The sequence below is a fragment of the Fukomys damarensis genome, unplaced genomic scaffold (genome assembly GCF_012274545.1).
Source record: "Fukomys damarensis isolate Sample0158 unplaced genomic scaffold, DMR_v1.0_HiC HiC_scaffold_14, whole genome shotgun sequence".
In the NCBI taxonomy this organism is placed as follows: Eukaryota; Metazoa; Chordata; class Mammalia; order Rodentia; family Bathyergidae; genus Fukomys; species Fukomys damarensis.
This window is the reverse complement of record NW_022900926.1, coordinates 36,317,566-36,330,101: the sequence shown is the minus strand read 5'-3', so window position 1 is coordinate 36,330,101 and position 12,536 is coordinate 36,317,566. Positions and strand designations below refer to the sequence as shown.

At 38.8% G+C, this 12,536-nt stretch overlaps 1 protein-coding gene across 19 annotated transcripts in view; it reads left to right on the top strand.

The window, feature by feature from the left end:
* Afdn (afadin, adherens junction formation factor) overlaps positions 1-12,536 on the top strand; it is a 102,983-nt gene that overhangs the window by 64,553 nt on the left and 25,894 nt on the right. The window lies entirely within an intron of this gene.

Below are 12,536 nucleotides of genomic sequence, written 5' to 3'. Positions count from 1 at the left end.
AAAAAAAACAAAAAAACAAAAAAAAACAAAAAAACAAAAAAAAACAAAAAAACAAAAAAAAACAAAAAAACAAAAAAAAACAAAAAAACAAAAAAAAACAAAAAAACAAAAAAAAACAAAACAAACAAACAAACAAAAAACAGCTTTGCATAGCTGGAATGAAATTCTTGAGGGTATTGCTCTTTCTTGCCATTAGCTGGCTCTGGAAATTTTCTCTCTAGTGTCCTCACTCCCAGATGTAGTCCCTGGCATTCAGTAGGCAAAAAGTATTTCCCCAAAAAGGTGAATAAGTAGGAACAAGTTTTCTTTTAAGGAATAAACATTTGATTTGCTGTCCTACAGCTTTAATCCTTGGAGTCAATTTATTTACTATAACAAATTACCAACTGTATTAGAATAATAGTTACTGAGTTAGATATGACAAAAATGTTATCCAGAATCTTAGTCACACCAAGATCCACTGTGAATACCATGGATCTTCATATTTGAGAACTCAGAGAAGTAGGGTAGGTAGCTAGTGACCACTAACATAGCATGGGGATCATGGGAGTACTGAGGTCTCGGACAGTCCTTGGAATGATGCCTGACTGGGAGAATGTGTCTGTGGGTGCAGGTGGTGATGGAAGCAGCAGATACTACACAGGTATGGTATTGTATGCTTTGATAGCCTCAGGTTGGCAGGTAAGGGAATGGGGAGAGAGGGCCATACATAGACACTGTTGAACTGGTGTGAATAGGTGAGGTACCTGCACTCTTGTCAGCTCCACAGAGAAAAGGAGGTTTCGACAGAGGAAGAAATGGCAACCTGATACCTCAGGAATCTTTCTGGGCTTGGTGTGCAGGGTGCTGTGTGGACTGGGATGCAAGCGGTGTGCCTTTAGTATCAACGGAGTTACATAAGGGTTACCTGTGACAGGAAGGTGGATCTCCTCGAGCCTCTGAGCTTACCTCACCTTCCAGAGTTCCCTTCTCACTGCAGATGCAGTCATGCTCATGAGCCACATTTTCAGACTTGGTCAACAGCACAGAACATTTGGAGATAGGAAAGAGGAAGTATCAACCACAGAATTACTTTTCCTCTTTCTTACCAGCTAAATTGGGGAAATAAAAAATTAGAATCAAAAATTACTCTCAAACACTTAGATATGTACTAGGATGATTTCTGGGCTGGATATGAGCTTAGTGATAGAATGTGAATGTTCATCTAGCCTTTGTGAGGCCTGGCTTTTATTCCTAACACTACGAAGGAAGAACACAACAAAAAAAGACAATCTCTGAGCTATCTGTTATGTACATACTCTTATTTTAGGTACTGTCATCTTCCTGGAGATGAGAGGATTGTGAGGTAAGCTACCTGTATCATTTCTGTCTCTTCCACTTTAAAAGGTCTCAGTCCAAAACAACTGCTTTTTCTGTGGACTCAGGCCTGATTTATGTGCTATTCAATGTTTCAGAGATTCTGCTCTCTGGGCTGGTGTCCCAGCACAGAGGAGCCAGCATTTCCTTCAGCAGGGAAGGAGGAGTGGTTCTTGGACTCTACCTGGCACTCCTCTGGTTTGTTTGTCTGGAGGTTTGCCTCTGTTCTTGTTGGACTGCCAGGTGGTAGGTGGGCAGTTGGAATAGTGAGCCAAGCTGAAAGTCAAAGTTGAGTCTGTTCAGTTGCGCAGGCAAGAGGCCAAAGAAAAGGGCACCGCCCCTGTGTTGTTTCTCCAAGATGGTCAGCTGGGAGTCAGATGGTGGGCAGCCAGGAGACCTGTCATTGTGAGGAGCCCTGAGGAAGGCTGTGCCTATCTGTGGGCCAGCAATGGGCTAAGGGGCAGATCTGACCAGAGTGCTGGTGGGATCACACAAAACCCAGGTGTGCTGTGCTACTTGAATTGTTGCATGTAGCCTCTGCCCTTTCTCAGCCATACTGCCAGCACAGCTGCCCTGGTGTCCAGTTCATCATTTGCACCTGATCTTCCACCCCCAGCCTCTGCTGATCACTTCTCTCCCTTGGGGCAGAAGCCCCAAAGCTACTATATCCTTTGGTGTTTACCCACATGCAAAGCAGCCTCCAAGAAAAACCCAGCCTTCCTTCTATATCTGCAGCAGACCACAATTTTGTCATAAAAATAAAATGAATCCTTACCATTGCAAAAATCTTTCTCTTTTGTGATAAGAGGAGAGAGACATAGCTGTCAGTGTAGTTCAGTTGCTGCCTTCTAGAAAACTAACATGATTGAGGCATCTGCAAGGTTTGACTAAGGAACAAAGCAGTGATCAGATTAAGTCCTTTGTTAATTTTACGAGTAATGGAATAAACTTAATAAGAAAAGAGTAACTAATTGTTCAGATAATGTTTATTCCAGAATATTGAATGCCTGTTTGTGAAAAATAGAGTATAATTCTTCGCATTGTAACTTTTAAATTTATAGTTTTTTTCTTCTTTCCTATACTAAGAAAGATATTTTAAAAGATTTTGTTAAGACTTGGGAATAATAGTGCTTTTATTTGTGATACAGAATTACAGAATTGGGGCTTTGTGCAACTTAGTGACAACACAAGTTAGAAGGATACATACACATCTGTGAAGAGTGTTTCTGCCAACCAAATGTGGCACATCTTCTCTGGACCTGCTGAGCCCTGCCCGAGTTCACACTTGCTTCCTGCCACTTCCCCTTTTGAGAAGGCGAGGATGGCTGCCACTCTAAACAGCGCTCCATATGCAGAGAGCCCTAGGGCTCAACACTGCCTTTTTCTCATCAGCCTCCTTCCCTCTGTTCAGGGAACAGCTGGGGCCTCCCCAACATGGGAGTGATAGTTCACTTTGTTCTCCTTTCTGATCTTTTCAGACACTTTCTGTGTATAGTGTGTATCACTGTGAATAGTGTACATCAATTTAAAACTAGAAGAAAAGGAATAGTAGAGTTCCTGAAAAGGAGAGTCCAGAGTTAGTCTCAAGATGGCTTCACCTTGTAAAATAAATTAATGAAAATATATATGGATTTTACTTCGTGAATTTTTTTAACATTATACAAGTATCTGCCACACCCAGCTGAAATCATAGACAGTGGCTTTTACATACCTTTTGACTACTTGAGGGACAAGGAGAAAATGACAGCTGAGGAACAGTACCATAGATTGTTATTTACATGAGATTACCTGCTAAGAGGGTGTCTGAAGTCTGATATAGAGAGGTTTGGGGCATAAGCTGAAAAAATGGCTTTTTAAGCAGAAACTTGAAAGGTCAGCAAGGGTTGCCAGGGTGAAGGACAGGTGGAAAGTTTCAGAAGTAGGGCCATGGCCAGGGATTTAGCTTAGTGGTTCCACCACCTGCCTTGCAAGCACAAGGACCCGAGTTTGATCCCCAGTACTAATAAATAAATAAAGTACAAGGACTTGAGTTCAATCCCTGGTACAAAGAAAGAAGGGAGGGAAAAAAGGAAGGAAGGAAAGGGAGGGAAGGAAGGAGGGAGGGCTATGTAACTCAGGAAATAGGAGAGAGTATGAGTCCAGGCTGAGCAAGATCTGCAGTTGTAGGCCAGCTTTTCTCAGCAGAGGGCCAAGTTACAGGCCCTGGGATTCTGCCATGCTAAATGGCTATGCTGTCACATTGTGCAGGCAGCCTGGGACCTCTCCTGAAGACCTGAGTACAGCTATGTGCCAGTGAAACTTTACCGGAGCAGGTGTGGGCTGTTGACCACTCTTCAGGTATAGTCTTGTGAAGTTGAGTCTCAACAGAGCTGTGGGTTTTATTGCAGATGAAACAGGAGTCTCTGAAGATGTTTTAAATGAAAGTGTAATTGCCCAAAGTGCCTTGTAAAAGTTGATTCTTAACTACTTTGTGGACCGTGGCTTAAAGATTTTTAGCACTCATTTCCCTCTTCAGAGGTCTAGTACCCTGGGGGCGACAGAAGGTGGCCCTGTGAGGGCAGGTGTTTCTTCTTGTCTTCTGTTGAAAAGCTAGCAGTTTCTGGATCTCAGTGGGTGCTGATACATTCTTGTTGGATGATAAATTAATGAATTGGGTGAAATAGGGAAATAGGTGAATTCTAATTCTGTCGTGAATAGCCAGATTTGTGGAGGTGTCATTTGCTGAAACAGGGACCCTGCAGAGGACAAGCAAGCTACTGGCATGGGGAAAGTGAGAGCTTGATTTTGAGCACTTGATATTTGGGGAGCCTGAGAAAATAAGAACTTGCTATCTAATAGAGCAAGAAACAGAATTTTAGAGCCAGCATATGGGTACCCCAAAGGAAATAACTAAAAGAAAATGGTCCATTAACTAGATACTTTGCCATTTTGGAAAATGAAAACTTGTCTTGAAATGAGACTGATAAATTTATCCTCACTGTGTACTCAATTACTTAATGTAAACCATTTTCCTCCTGTGGCACTTGGAAGGAAGGCCCAGCGAGAGTCATCTTGGGTGTGTACATTGCTATGGTGACATGATGTAGTTGACAGATGTGTGGGTCTGTGAAGATTAGAACCTTCAGTTGATTATCCATACTTCAGGGTATATATTTTATGTGCAGGGCAGGGCACTATGCATCAGAGCTAGAGGCCCATTTCTTTGCTTTGTAACAGTGGTCCTAGTGGTAGTTAGCCTTCTGGCTGGCGTACCAAGGCCTGCAAGACACTTCTACCTGGTCTTGAGTCATGCTCAACAGCAGCGTCTACCTTTTGCACTCATGTGGGTCTCCTCACTGTTCAGCCCTGTATTTTTTATTGCAGAAGAGCTTTTTGGCCTTACGTGCCATTTTGTGTCTGTGCTTCTACCGTTGGCTCTGACTGTTTTTGTGTTCAACTAAGGCCTTTTTCCTTTTTAATTGGTGGATGGCTCAGTTGCCATAACCCGAATCATGTTTAATGTTAAGTTCTCTCTGCCTTGTCGCCCATGTAGTGGTTAAGTTTTAGGAAATCTAAATGATTTGAAAGCAGTTGAGCACACATTTTGAGCGGTTTTTGGGCAGTTTAGTATGCTACCTCTTACTCATCTGTGGGTCAGACAACATGACGCTTCCTGTTTAATTTGGATTTTTTAAAAACAAAAAATTCTTTCTATTTTTCTAGTTCCTTTTAAAGTTTAATAAAGTACAGAGTGAGTGGGAATGAGAGCAGGCAGGTTGCATAAGAGCCTGAGTGTTGCTTAGGTCCTAACCCGTACTGGTAAATGCAGTACAGTGTCACAGCATCCAGCTGTTGTGGTGATCTCTGTTTGAAAAGCCAGCTTGTGTTGTTTGCTGTTGAAAACTCAGAAGTAGACGGTTATTTTTTTCAGCTCAAGACTCTGGTGCTGTAATCCTAAAGATGAAAATGTGGTTTTCTGTTGTTGGAAGGACAGAATCATTGGTGAGTTTCTTTAGGGTGATATCTTTGATGTGCTTGTGAAAACCATGATCTTTAAAGAATGCTTCTCCTTCCACCATAGCATGTTTAAACCTGTTAATCATTAACTTGTTAATGAAGAACCATGTAAAGTAACTTGTAGTCACACATCCAGATGGTTGTTGCTCTCTAGGCTGCAGATCTTAAGGTTCATAAAAATATAAAGCCTTTCTGTGTTTTATAGTCGAGAAAAAAGCTATACTGTTTACTTCTGCTGGTTACAATATGATGAAAAATGCTTTAAATAACTTGCTGCATAACTTGCCCAGAACATGTATTTGAATATCCATGTTGTAGTTTCTTTGGCTACATTAGGTAATTTTGCTGTAGGCTTTGTCTAAAGCATGATCTTTTTTTAAGTGAACATAAAATGACAATTTTAAAAGTACTTAGAATATTTTACTGTTGTATCTAAAAAAACTGAATGGTTAACTGGTGACTTAAAACCCTATAGTTTGTACTGATCTTTAGGTTTTAAAAATCTTAAAACATAAAGTTTCTATGTCTTAAAAATGAGAGTAAAGAGAATTTTTATTAGTATACCTTCTCACTGAAGAGCAAATTCCTTCAAAAAACTGTAATTTAGTCCTTTCAAGGATTTGAGACCTCCTATTTGTGCTCTTTAATGGCATTACACTGTGTAGGAAAGACCTGGTCAAAGAATTGAAGTCAGGATGTTCTGGGTTCATTTTTAAATTACTTGTAAGTAACCAGTGTGATTGCAAAGTATCTTCTATAAAAAATGCCACAAAGCTCTGTTAAATTTTATGAAATGATATAGTGCCCCTTGTGGCTTTTGCTTATGAATTTGGAAACCATATTTTAAAATATTTCTGTGCCAAAGACGCAACCATAAATTACATAAAAGAAGAAGTCATTGATTTTATCATTATGACATAATTGCTGGTTTCTTGGACTGAAATACTAACTTCTGTTACAATATTAAAACAGTGTAAGATCATAAATTGTTAGTCTTCTGAAGAACCATCTTTCTACATTGTGGCACACATGGAAAATGATGATATTGGGTGAAGTGGAGACCATCTGGCTTGTCCAGTCTCTTTTCTTCATACACATCTCTGGGACAGGCACAACCTTGGTGAGCTTTTTCTGAAAGTGAAACTCTCCTGTGGGTCTCACAACTGAGAGTCTTAAGAAGTGCTTTTCATGCTTCCTGCTGGCATAATCCACACCCTTCTACAGTCAGTGGGGCCATGAACCTCCTGTGGCACATCTGTGAGACCTAGTTTCCGAATCTCCTATTCAGCTCATTTCTGTCCTTTTATGGAGTGGGAAAAGATGATCTGGTGGGTTTTTTGTTTTGTATGTAATACAAAGGGTAAACAAGAACAGAGTGGGATAGAGTTTACTTCCTGGAAATCTAGCTTACTTTGTTTATAAGGTCATATCTGTTAGGATAGCATATTTACTGTTAGAGTTATTGAGGGGTAGAATTTATGTAAATAGTGAATTTTAGAACTGATCATTTAAAAATTAAGGTGTAATTCCTACCACAAGAGATATCTTTAGAATATTTTGAGAACATACTTTGGATTTGGTAATTTGCCTGAAGATGAAGTGATAGAAGCCTGAGAAAAAGCCATTGGGAGCAGAGCGATGCGTGCCTGTCCCATGAGTTTCAGCTGCACCTGGCTCTCAGGGCCTCCAGCCCACCCATTGTTTACAGATCCAGTCCAGTCTCTACCTGAGAACAATAAGACTGGGTTCCTGCTGCTTGGCTGGCTGTTTTCTTCCTCTTACTGCCTATTTTTTTTCCCCGTTTTGGATTGTGTTGAATGTTTTTATTGTTACTCATATGCACTCCCACTCACTCAGAGTTTGCTATGAGACTGTCTGGAGCACAGGCTACTGCCTGTGCAGGCCTGCCCCTAAGGGAGACACCTGTGCCTTTGACTGGCTTGTGGAGAAGGGTGTGAGGAGAGTGAGACAAGACGTGGGGAGCAGCCTTTTCCTCATCCGAGGCCTGGGCAACTCAGAGGTGCATATCTCTCTCAGGTCCAGGAGATCATAAGGTATGGTGGTGGAGTTATTTCTGCCTTTATCTTTTGTTGTTTTTTTTTTTCATGCTCTTGTATAATTTTCTACAGGTGAAGGTGAAGTGTGGTTTTGTTCTACCTCATCTCTTTCTCCTGCCTTCTCTCTTTCTTCATGAGTACCCCCTTTGCCAAGCCCCCTTTCTTTCCTAAATAAAAGAAAAGTAGGTACAAGGTACATTTTTGAGATCACCGATGTCTCCAGCCCTTGCTGGGCACTGCCTGCTTGAATATGTCCGAATCATGTGCACAAGGCTGAGCACACCTGTGTGCTGTGCTGCACTGTGCTGCGCTAGGACATTGCTCTCAGTACCTCCAGGGGGAAATGTGCTTTAGGATAATAAGAAAAGTATTTCTGGTATTTAAGTTTGTTCCAAAATTATATTTAGTGGAATGTGTATCTGCTTTCCAAAAGAGCTAATTTGTAAAATGAGTAATGAGGAATTGTGAATGATTATAATTAAAGTAGACCAAAATTCAATAGTGTAATTTTCCGTTACCATTTTAGTTCCATTTAGACACGTAATTCCTAAAATTATTTGGCTTTTATGTATTTGTCATCCATGTGTTCTTAGTTTTAATAGCTCTTCTTGCTTTTCTTATGATTAGAAATCATGATGTATAGTGTTAGCATATGTATGCTAGTATAGTCAGATCTTATTTTGGCCTACTTATCTACATACATTTATTGTCAGTACCTATGATTACTATTAAAGTACATACTATAAAAATCCCTCTGTTTAGAACAATGCTGTTCAGTAGAAATATAATGTGAGCAACATAAGTAATTTAAAATTTTCTACTTACTGCATTTTCAAGAAATGAAATAAATTTGTATGTTTTACCTGATATACTCAAAATGCTGCTTTAATATGTAATAAACATAAAAATTACTAATAAGATGTTTTACATTCTCTCTCTTTTTTTTTTTTTTTTTGGACTGTGTCTTTGAAGTCTGAGTGATTTACACCTAGACATTTCAACTTGACTAGTCACATTTCAAGTGTTTTGTAGCCACCTGTGGCCTAGTAGTTGCTATCTGACACCTTTCACCAACAACCTGGACCTGCTGCTCTGTTCCTCTGGCTGGGTTTGATCAGTACTTTCTCTCTTCACACTTAGAACTTTCTGTGATGAGTGTGTACATGCAGCAGCAAAGAGCATTTACCTTCTAGGCCTTACTTGCCTTTCTTAACCAGGAAAGGAATAGAATTGCCATAAATGAGTTTCAGTTTTGTGTGTACATGTGTAAAATAGGAGCTTATAAATTTTGAGTTCAGTCATACCAGTCAAAATTGTATTGTACGTTATTGTTTAGAAATGAGACATAAATTAAGTGATATAATGCTTCTAAACTTAATAAATTTTATTTTATATTCTAGGGTAACATGTTTTTTTTCTGTCAAAGAAATGGGGAGGTTAGTGAAAGAGCTCCATAATGCTGAGGATTTTTATGGGTTTTCCTAGGTACCTGTCCCCTAATGCTACCTATCTATATGGCTGGCAGCAAGGGATAAGGTGGAGTACCTTTACTCTGTTGTCTACCTACTTAGGCCAGGATTGCCACGGCCAAATTGATAATGTGGATACCTCACAGTTTAAATTAACTACCTGTATAGATTTGATGTGCATGGCTAGAAATTCCTTAACAGTTCTTTTATCTCCAGGTACTCACCAGTAATTTTTTCTAAAGTACAGTACCAGTAGAACTGCAAATTCTTCATATAGCAGTTGTATTTGCAATGTTTACAGCTGTTGTATGGCCATGAGCTGCAGGTGAAGTGTGTCTAGGTTTCACATCAGCAGAGAAGGAAGGAGAGATGGGCCTGTGTGAAGCACGGGGCATGTGTGTGCATGGAGTTGTAGTGCTGATGGATGTCAGCCTGCTCGGAGCTAGCCAACATTCAGATGGCTCTTAAAATATTACAGGTCTTTTCTTGAGCTTTTTTTTTTTGGTACCGGGGATCAAACTCAGGTCCTTGCGCTTGTAAGACAGGCAGTGGAAACAACTGAGCTAAATCCCCGGCCCTCCACATCTTTTCTTTGCTTGTACCCCACACCTGTTGTCTTGTCTTTCTCTAAGAGTATTTTATTAAACTAATATATTTCACTAGCTTAATCAGTTGATTTTTATAATCATCCTAGGCACTAATGGGTCTTTTGAATTCAAGCCTCCAATAGTCATGAATGTTTATTTCCTCAAATGAAAATCTCTTTTTGTAACAAGCAGATATAAATTCAGTTTGCTTAGGAGTTAAGAGAAGTGATTATAACCTAGAAATAGGATAAATTCCCAAATCTGTCTCTTGGTAGGTACTGTCTCTCATCATCCATTCCTGACAGAAGTGGATTTGAGTGTTCCTTCCTACAGTAGCCCACACAGGAGGTGACAGAAGTGAATGTGTGGGAGGGAAAGGACAGGACTGTACTCCAAATCTTAGACCAACCCATTTTGTGATACTGAAAAGTCATCTTGTTACAGTTTGTTAAAATACATAATTGAAATAATTTTAGTCTTCATTAATGGTAATCCACTAAAACATACCACAAATGGGGGAAAGAGGCTTGATTTATTATTTTAAAATATTTATTTTGGTGTGTTCTTGTTTATATCATTGTTACTGAAAATATTGTATTACTAGTATTACTGCTAAACATTTTACTTGTCAGAGATGATAGTAATGGCTATCTTATTAAGAGGATACTTTCTGTTATTTAAATTATAAGGTCAGCATCGGCTTAATCAACAGACAGCATTTTGTGAAAAGTTGGGAGTGCCCATTCACACCAGCAGTGCCATTGTGACCTTCATTAAGTCCTGCTTTCCTGTCAGTAGATAGTGAAAGTAGAATAACAAATGACTCTTGCTTTTAGAACTTAAAAATAAAAAATCAGACTGAGGGTATCAACTGAAAGGAAACAGATTTGCAGGGCTGCAGAAGAAATGGAGGAAGGGATTTGCAGTGTCCCACTGGCTGGGAGCACAGCTCTGCTCTGAGATATCCGCTTCATGAGGACAATGCAGTGCTGTGCCACCCGCAGCACAGCTGAGGAAGATTATGGGTTGCAGTAGTTATGTGTGGTATTGATACAGGGCACCAAGTGATCCTAATAAGGAAAATACTATTAACTCCCAACCAGCTAGATACTTGAAATGCTGAATTCATGTTATCTAAAATTGAAGAGTGAATTCTCGGAACAGTGGATGTTAAGAGTAGGAAAAACTTATTGAGAGAAAGATAGCTTCTGTCTAAGAGAGACAGGAGGGTGACCAAAAGTTTGTTGCCTGCCCATTCTGCTTTTTAAAGGTGTTTTATTGAGCAAAGCCATGAGGTGAGGCAAGTACAAGGTAAGACAAAACTATATTATAGTCAACTAATAAGATCCAATGGAAAATCATAAGGTGGGACAAAACCACAATTAACGAATAAAATTGCAAGTACAGTTACCCGGGTAATTATATGGGGATCAAATGGGAAAACAAGTCATGTACCAAGCTTACATAGAATGACAAGGACTTTCTGGAAAGGAAATGGGTTAGGGAATTTCTGGTCCTCCCTTAAGGTGATTGGTGTCTATTTAAAATATCAGCCATTGCTATTCATTTCTAGGGGAAGTATGTGAGTGTAGTGTTTTGTTTTTTAATAATGCTGACCTTCAGTAAATGCATCTCGATTGTCTTTCTATTGACTCCTCCAAGGCTAGCCTTGTCTAACTGCCTACAAAGCTAATTAACTTAGCTGTCAACAATAGTGTGAATGAGATGCTTTTTGGAGCAACTGAGTTGTGGAATAGCAGAATTATTCACGGATTGTGGAAAGTTGCAAAATGTGTAACAATTCTATTTATCCTCATTTTGACACATGGAGGTAATAGGTGGCTGAGTCTTAGTAATAGTTTAGTATTGTGTGTTTTGGGTCTTCATCCAAGAAAACTAATACTGGCATGGGTGAACTCAGGCAAAAGACATATTTAGTACTCTTTCAAAAGTTATAATTTATTGAATTCCTAGTGCATATTTTATTTATTTGAAAAGTATAGACTTTACCAATTATCCTACTGATAGTTTTATGGCTGTCATGTAGTGTTGGTAGTGTTGAGTGACCTTGGTTGTGAGCTTAGTGGTAGTGGTAGTAGGCACGGAAGGGACTGTAGGTATACAGGAGGAGTGTACAGTGAATAGACTAGAAAACTTTGGTCAGAGGATCCAGGCTGTGAGAAAGAGAAAATACTTGATTTTACCTTGTATAGAATGCTATAAATTTAGTTCCTAGATAATGTAATATATAAAATATACTACTTCCTAACACTGAGTTTTGTTAAATTAAGAAATTTCATGCTATCTTCAAAATGAGGTATGCAGGAGACAGTTTTATGCTCACAGAACTGGCATGCTGCATGCCTGAGATTCTCACCTCATCTCTACCAAATGGTAATAAGAAATTAGACATCACCAGTGAAACTGAACTTGCTAATTACTGGGGGGAAATGTCAATAATTTCCAAGTGAAAGTTACATAGTTCCAAGGTATTATAAAAATTATTTTACTTAAGTCACTTATTGAAATCATAATCTTTATCCCATTCTGCAATACCTACTGTTTTCCTTGTATGACCCAGTACTTCATAACTGTTAAAATGACTATGGATTTACTTTTCTGTCATGACTTTAAAAATGTATATACTTAGTTGAGGGATTTATCAGTGACACCTAAGTAAGATTTCATGAATATGACTGCTTTTTTTTATAATTAAAATAAATTATCCAATTTTTTGTTTTGTTTTGTTCTAGATATGATGGCTAAGTAAAATATTGATGATTCTGTACTTACATATGGCGCTTAAGTCTCACATACTTTCATGATAGAACAATTCTGTGTAGATTGGTTTTGTTGCTCTAATATTTGCTTAAGAGTTACATATATTAGTTGCACTAGAATATTTTCTGTCTAATTTTCCCCTACTAAGTCCATCTTACTGTTTACCCCAAGTTCTTTCCTTATTTTAAGTTTTAATCTATAGTAAAAGAACAAGGGTATAAGGGTAAATATTGGAATGTAAAAATGCTATATAGTAAATTGCAGTATATACGTATAATATATATATATAT